General features: G+C 41.9%; 1 protein-coding gene across 8 annotated transcripts in view; it reads right to left on the bottom strand.

The window, feature by feature from the left end:
• Pak3 (p21 (RAC1) activated kinase 3) overlaps positions 1-8,190 on the bottom strand; it is a 263,551-nt gene that overhangs the window by 119,228 nt on the left and 136,133 nt on the right. For 2 of the 8 annotated variants that reach the window (XM_021188504.2, XM_029534088.1), the window contains exons 1-2: positions 2,431-2,676; positions 1,192-1,302 (exon numbers count right to left, since the gene is read on the bottom strand). The exons of 5 other annotated variants lie outside the window; for them this stretch is intronic. The gene's annotated coding sequence lies outside the window, so the exon portion shown is untranslated. Of the gene's footprint in view, positions 1-1,191; positions 1,303-2,430; positions 2,677-8,190 lie in introns of those variants that run through there. One more of the 8 variants, XM_029534084.1, reaches the window with a different exon arrangement.

Genomic DNA, 8,190 nt, shown 5'->3' with positions numbered 1-8,190 from the left:
TTTCTTTCTTTCTTTCTTTCTTTCTTTCTTTCTTTCTTTCTTTCTTTCTTTCTTCCTTCCTTCCTTCCTTCCTTCCTTCCTTCCTTCCTTTCTTTCCTTCTTGTCTGTTTTTGTCCCAAACCTTACTCAGCCATGGAAAACAGTCAGACTCCTGTCTCAGATCCTAGCTCTCCTGTTCTCCTTCCCATCCTTCACACACACACACACACACACACACACACACACACACACACACACACACACATGCACGCACGCGCGCGCCCTCTCTCACCCAATATGAAAGCATTGGGTTTTTTGTGTTTTGTTCGTTTGAGACTGCTCCTCATCATGTTTCTTCTTATTCCTTCGATTGAAGTTACTGGTTCCTGAAAAATGGGTTACAAAAAGGCCCGTGTAATCCTTTATTGAACCATCACTGACTTGACTAGCAAAACTTTTCCATTACCATTTCACCAGAGAAAATAGGACTCTTGAGCTCCTGGCATGATGCTGACTTTTTATCTGCTACTACAGCTCTGCTTCTATCAACTCCATTAGCTCCAACCTATTCACTCTGGTTTCTAGATCTGATTTCTCTTATATTAGTCATTCTCTTTGACCTTGTGCTTAGTCTTGACTTTATAATAGCAGAATCTCTAATGGCAACCCCTGCCATCTTTACTGTCATGTTCCACTTTCCTCACCTGTCAAATAAATCCTACTACCCAGTCTCTTCCAAAACCCTCAGCAAACATGTCTGCTCTGTATACCACTTCCACCTGTAAACGGAAATACCCACAACCTGTAGGAATGATTAGCACTATTATGTTCCTGGGGTCTTGTTGACCATTGCTTGCACTCTCATCACAATGTGTACTTGTCTGTCGGGAGATTTAAAGAACCTGCCTCTTACATCCTGAGGTCTTTCTGGATTCTGAATTACCAGTAGCCAGCTTTAACCCAGCATACCTTCTAGATTCTTTTCATGTTGTGTCTTGCACAGACACAGAGGAGTATGACATTTGTATCCAGAAAAAAAAAGAGGGCTATTTGGCTCTCTTCCCAGATTCCAGCCTATTAATCACCCGTTTACGTCCATTACCACAGTGAGCCCCTTTCCTCAAAGGTGCCTGTGATTGGACACTCAAGTGCCAAATCACACATCCTGACCAATTATAATTTTACACATGGCCCAGTGAAAACCACACTGACCTTTTATACCTGGCTCATCCTAGAACAGGGCCACAGTGCTGTCACCAACAGGAATGGACCTCCTTCTGTTCCAACACCTCAGATAGTCATACAGTTGGCCTGGATTTGAGTCTGCAAAACCATTGGGGAAGGGAGCAAAGCTAACATGGCTAAGGGCTTCCCTGGTGGTGGAAGCCACTTTTTTCTTTTTTTAAATAGCGCCGCAACCACCCCCATCATGCTTCCCAAAGCCAAGGCACGCACCCTTCCCTCCACTTTTACAGCCCACACAGGCCAGAAACTCCAAGGCTAGAATCTGGAATTTGACTCTGGAAGGTGGGAACAAACAAACAAGCAGACAAGCAAAAACCAACCCAATGGAGCCTCTGGTTATCTCCTTAGAAGACCCATCTATATTCCCCCAAACCCACAGTCTACCCTCAGCCACCACCTAGGGAAGGAAAGCCTGCCAGAGCCTGAATCTAAAATGTTCTGTTCACTCTGAAGTATGCCAGTCATCGTAGCAGGTCACAAACTGAGAGCAGCGTCTTCTGGGAGCTACAGAGGAATGGGAAGGGAGGAAGCAGCAAACCCGATGACCCCCACTCTCTAGATAAAGACAGGGGCCAAAGGGTGTGTGTGTGTGCCAGGCTTTTCTAAGGGCCATATTGAATCCATTCAGTCCCCGCAGAATAAGAAAAAGAAAAGAGGGGGGAAAAGGTCCTCCTGTCATTACCATCCTCCCAAACAGAAAAGGGGAGGGGGATAAATTTTTTTAAAGAAAGGAAAGCTCCCTTTTAAGAATTGTGGCACTTTTCTGTTTCAGTCAGGTTCTGATGCAGACTTGGCCAGACTGCGGCCACACCCCCTCCCCTTCTCTGGAGGACTGCTGTCAACAGTAAGGCTGGAGAAGGGTGGGGGGTGGGTGCAGGGGAAGATGGTAGGAGACTTACAGTCTGACATAGCTTTCAGGGCGGATTTTGCCCCAGGCGGTCCAAACCCCAGTAAGCTAACCCTGGGCTTGGCTCAGGAAAGAAGCCCCGGTCCTTTAGGACCAGCCCGGACACACCCACTCATCTGCCTGAGCAAACCCCATGAAGCACTGTGCGCTAGGTCCCAGGGCTTGGGCAATGGAGCCACGTAGAAGAGTCAAAGCTGGGGCACAGCAAGAGCAGGAGGGGGACACAAGAAAGAACATCTGCCCAGCATCCTCCCCTCCCCCGAGCTAGCTTGGTACAGTACAGAAGTCGCGGGATTTACCTGCCAAGGGTCCAGCCACCCTGCCAAGACCTTTCCAGTACCTCGGAGCACGCTGGCAGTTGGGCTGGGGAGCTGCAGCCCAGCGGCCGCGGCCGCAGCCCCGGGCCCAGCCCGCTCCCCCCACGGCTCTTCTTTCGCCCAATGCACTTACTCCCAGAGGGGAAAAAGCTGCAGCCCCCAGCGTAAGACCCCAGACAGTTTGCGGCCACAGCTGCCTGCCTGCTGTAGAGCCCCTCTGCTCAGCAACCGCTCCCTAGCTCGGCTATGCTATGACGTCACCTGGGCTCTGCACCGTACCTAGGCCAATCAGATGGTGAGCATAAAAGTAAAATCGCCCTGAGTGGGCTACTGGGGACCAATCTTTTGTTTCCAGGCAGGAAGCGCCCTAGGAGGGGGGAGAAAGTGAAGGGGGGTGGAGAGAGGAGAGGGAAGGGAGATGGAAACTTCTACACTGTCGGGATTGTCTAAAGAGGAAGGTGGAGCCATTGAGAAAGATACCAGACAGGAGTGGAGAGGGAACATTTCATGCATCGTTCTGGCTTACAAACACTAGGCTTTGAGATGCGTTTTCAGGCTAGGGAATCCATCTACTGGAGCCGGCTTTCTTGAGGAAATTTGGATTTGGGACACCACCTGTCAGCCTAGCAGGTTGCATAGACAAGTACGGTGTGTGTGTGGGGGGGGGGGTATGTGGCGGTGGAATTAAGAAAGGTAGCAATTTAAGCAGGAAAAAAAAATAGTCTTCTGCACATAAAGCATACATTTCAAAACAGGTGGCATTATGCAAAAGGAATAATTATTCTTCCAAATGAGTGCACTGATTTCCCACAAATCCCCTTGCCGTCTTTTCCCTAAAACCTTTACTGATTTATCATCTTTACGAGCAGCTTCAAATATTTATAGGTGTCCTAAGCCCTTTAAAATCTACCCCTGAAAAGCATCACTTCTTGCTCCCAAATCCATACTCCCTAGAATTTTGGCAGAGTATACAATTATGTCAAATCTCTCCAATGAAACAATAGGCTGCACAATATATGTATGTTTGAACTTCAATGATGCAAAAATTGCCTCCCAACACAGAAGGGAGGGAGCATAGAATTGTAGTGGTTAGGTTAATGTCCTGGGTTTATAGGCTATTTTGTTCTCTACTTTTAAACTTTTTGTAAATAAAGATAAGTGTATCCTTGTAAAAGTGAATAGTGACGCTGATGCCTCTTTAATTTTCTCAACACTGCATAAGAACCAACATTCATTTCTTCACAATTACCACACAATGCATTTTAACACCTAAACTGAATTTCAACTTTTTTCAAATCCTCTGACGAAGAGCCACACGAGTGATCTCTGGGTTCACAAGAGATAATCACTCAGATATCTGGGAAAGTCGACGTGGGGGTGAGAAGGAATTCATTTTGAATAACATCAGGAACAGAAAGGGAACAATGATCAACCTCAGACAAAATAGGGAAAAGGACGATAAGCGACATGATCCAAACAGGTCTTATGGATGACTTTGCAACATTTTCCTTCAATAAAAAAATACAAATTTACACATATGGAAGTATTGTATAAAGACTGTAGGAAGTAGTAGAACAGGGATTTATATTTAAATCTAAGTACAAAGTTCCTGGATTTTCTAAAATGCTGAAGCATATGCTTAATGAAAATTAAGCATGGTTTTAATGGCTATGAAAATATGCACTGGGTTTATAAGGTAAGCCTTGTTTTAAAACAAGGTATTTAAAAATAGCCTTTAAAACACATCCCGGTGGTTACCTTCTAATGCAACACAGACTCTCTCTCCCATTCTTGATTAATAGGCTGAAATCAGAATGATTCTGCTTACAATGACTTTACAGATGCCTTTTTAATTAACTTTGAGGTTAAAACAGTAACTACACCCCCATTGATTTTTTTTTTTACACATAATGGTAGAAGTAATCTAAAAAGTACTGATCTAAATGTCATTTACTTAATGGTAACGTATCTTATTTGTAAATTGCATTTATGTTGGGTTCTTTCAAACTAAAATATTTTTTAAAAATAAGCATAACAGGATTTTCCTGGTAATGATTCAACTGGGGTATTGATTTAAATTGTAATTAAAAGGTATTTGATTTCACTCTAATCCTCACATATACCTCAGCTATAACATGGAACTATTTATGCAGTCACTTCACGTGGTTATTTAAACATTTCATGTGTGTATTTCTTCTCTCCCTAGTGATTACAGAAACTACGTGTGGGAAGGGACAAAATCCTATTAGGTACTTGACAAATGGAAGCATAGTAATGCCATTCAAACAAGGCTATAAGCCCAGAAGGAGAGACTTGAATCCTCATGTAAAGAGGTGATAACCTATGTTATTCTTAATATCAAAAGATAGACTTTTACCAGTGCAGTTTGTTCTCCATAAATACAGAGCAAGAAGAAAGGGCTCTGAACTGTACAAGCTTAATGTTTCATCTCTGTGTAATTTGTCCCTCCTAACTCCCACAGTCTTCTCCCTTGCATACAAACAACTCTGGTTTAAGGATACAACCTTAATAAGAACTTGGGATGTGTATCATATTTCTCAGGTTACAAACCTTCTTTGTATCTCACCACTAAATTCTCACAATACCCACAACATTGTACTTCAGCAAGCATTATGATCTGAATTTCATCGAATGGACGTTGGAAACCCAGGGCTTTGAAGTCACCAGCACGTTGCATCATAGAAATACATGGTCATACATTCTAGGCTTCCTTCTCTATCTTCTAGGTCCTTTCTATCATACTATAAGGCAATTTATGAGTATATTTGAGGGATAAGTAGGAACATTGTTTCCTTTTTTTTTCTTTTTTTGGTCCTTGTGGTACCAAATGTGATGTGCCATCAGCGAAGACTAATGTCATTCAAAATTTCCATTTTAAGTTTGTTTTTCTGTGTTAGTTCCTAGAACCAAACCACGTCTATGACTTACAAGTCTATAATTTAGAAGAGAAGAGAGATATCCAAAGTGGGGCTTTTATAATATAAGTAAATTAAAGTTAGTGTCTTCATTCCAGTCAAATCCTAAACTAAGGAAATATTGCACACTCTCATATAGCATACTATTAATGGGACTAAGAAGTGAGTAAGATTTTACCAAATCAAAAAATGTATATATCACTTTATCTAGCAATTCTAAGTCAAGGAAAATGTTTATAGATATCTTCATGACAGCATACCAAGATATATGCTCAAGAATATTCATTGTTTAATCTAAAGTAAGAGTGTAAATATCATACAAATGATAGCCTAAATATCCCTCAGATAAAAACAATCATGTGGAGTCCCATATGCTAAAATAAGAGCACTCCTTGACACAGTTTTAGGTGTAAAAAGCAATTGCAAGACAATAATGTATGCTATAATTTTATATTTGTTAAAAATTGTGTGTGTATGTGTATTTATAGTGAAATTACAGACAGCAAAAATCAGCAAGCCAATGAAAGACTGATCATGGGAATAAATGGTGTAAATTATGACCTACAACTATGTGTGTTTTCTTTATATAGATAATGTCAAACTTACAATGGTGCATCTGTTTTTATTTTGTTTTTTGTTTTGTTTTGTTTTACTTTACCATGATGCAAAACTGACATGCATTCAATAGAAGCTTTACTTCACATTTATGTGCTAAGATACTCTCTTAGAATGGTAGGCGGCAGCAGCTGACCAGAGGCTCCCCCCCCAACCCCCACACCCACAAGTTAGTAACGCAATCCCAATGAGAAGTAATCCATTCTTTTTGGTACACTGAGTTAAGTTAAAATGGCTAGTTAAAAATTGCAAGTTACGATTGTTTTATTGATGTGACTGTGTGCAAAGGAAAACAAGCTTCTGTGCAGTTTGAATGCCCTTTATTTTCACTTTCATTTAAGACGGGCACTAAAAAGCTAAGGGCGGCTGCCAACTCACCATGTAGCTGAAGATGACTTTGAGCCCCTGATTTTCTGCTTCCACTTTCCCAGTACTGGGATGACAAGCCTGTGTTAGCATGGTTGGCTTTGTTTGAATGAATTTAAATAATAACTATATACTCTATTTTTGCTTATAAAAATCAGAATTAGAATAAAAAATATAATTCAGGAGAATGCTTAAGATGAAACCAGCCACCACCTTAACTATCCTGAAAGCTATCTGAATGCCAGGCCATTGGTTCAAGTAGGGCAAATATATGGTAAACTTAGACATTTCTGAACATAGACTGGATGCCGGAAAATAATAATACGTCATCTACAGGGCAGAAATGACCATCCTGTCTTGGCTTTCTTTACCTTAAATCCCATAGACAGAAACTGTTCCTAGTAGCTGATGCTGAGGGTCTGTAGTTAGCTCTTGTTCTTCACATTATTTTCTGGAACAGGTTCACTTGAAAATTTTATTATTTTTGGTTTTTAGCTGGATGGGTGTTTTGCCAGCATGTCTGTGTACCACTTGCATGCCTAGTGCCCATGGTGGCCAGAAGAAGGCTTCATGTCCCCTAGAACTGCAGTTACAGACAGTTGTAAGCTGTCACTTGGGTGCTGGGAATCAAACCCAGGTCCTCTGAAAGTCCCTAGGTGCTCTTAATCTTCAGCCCCCATGGTACACTTCTATAAACTACCCTCCTACCCCAATTTGCTCAGCAACTGGTGTCCAGGCATGAAATAGGAGAAAAGTGCCTGGTCCATGTCTACTCAGGGTCTAGGCATCACTGTGTGTTGTGCTCACTATAACTGATCCTCTTTCTCCTTGTCCCCCTGACCCATTATATTAGCGTCTAAAGCTCTCCTGAAGCAAGCAGTTTTGTGGGTTGCATATGAAATAAATACAGAGAGTTCAGATACGCCACCAAAGTGTCTCTGAAAAACTAGAGACTGTGGGGGCAGAGAGCATCATATGGGTAAGAACTCACCATCTTCTTGCAACCAGAGTTGTGACACAGGACCCTGAAGTTGGACAAAGCCTTGAACAAGAGTCCAATTTCCCTAGGTATTAACTTTCTTCTCTGTAAAACTCACATTGCCTATCCCTGAATTGTTGTGTGAATGTTAATGGCTAATAACACAAAAGCAAACCTGATGGATTGAGGAAACACACACCTCCTTAATCAATTTGATGAGGCCAAATATACACAGGATTTTTAACTGTGCATCTGGGAACAGAGGGTCTGTCCTAACCTTTGTCCACAATTAGACCTCACTAGAGGGCCTGCCTTGCAGAACCTCTGCCCTCCTTCATTTCATGAGGGAGTCAGTGAAGGAAAAGTAGAAGATAATTAAATCCAGGTGGCTTGGAGTGAATTAATAAGTAGGAAGTTTCTCTCTTCTAACTTGGTGTTAATTACCTCTGCCTCCACTACGGTCATACATATCAAACCACATTATTTAATTGAGCCAATGCTCTTTGACGGTTCTCTGAAGAGAATTACACAGTCCTTTCCCTCACGCTCCCAATCACTACATTTGGAGAATGCAAGTCAAACTGCATAGTGAACTGAATTCAGAAAACTTTGGTTTTGTTGTTGGTGATTGTGAGGGATTTGTGGTGTATGTGTGTGTGCTTGCTTGCTTGCATGCTCCGCTGGGAGAGAGCAGGGAGAGAAGGAGGAAGAGGAGAGAGTCAGAGAAGAGGAAGGAGAGGGGAAGGGAGAGAGATATCATCTAGGGGACAAAGAATCAATAAAAAAAAAGAAAAAGAAAACCAAAAAAAAATTTTTTTTGGACTAGCTGGACTATGATGTCATATT

The sequence above is a fragment of the Mus pahari genome, chromosome X (genome assembly GCF_900095145.1).
Source record: "Mus pahari chromosome X, PAHARI_EIJ_v1.1, whole genome shotgun sequence".
Classification (NCBI taxonomy): domain Eukaryota; kingdom Metazoa; phylum Chordata; class Mammalia; order Rodentia; family Muridae; genus Mus; species Mus pahari.
The sequence above is the reverse complement of the archived record's forward strand: the minus strand, read 5'-3'. Positions and strand labels throughout refer to the sequence as shown.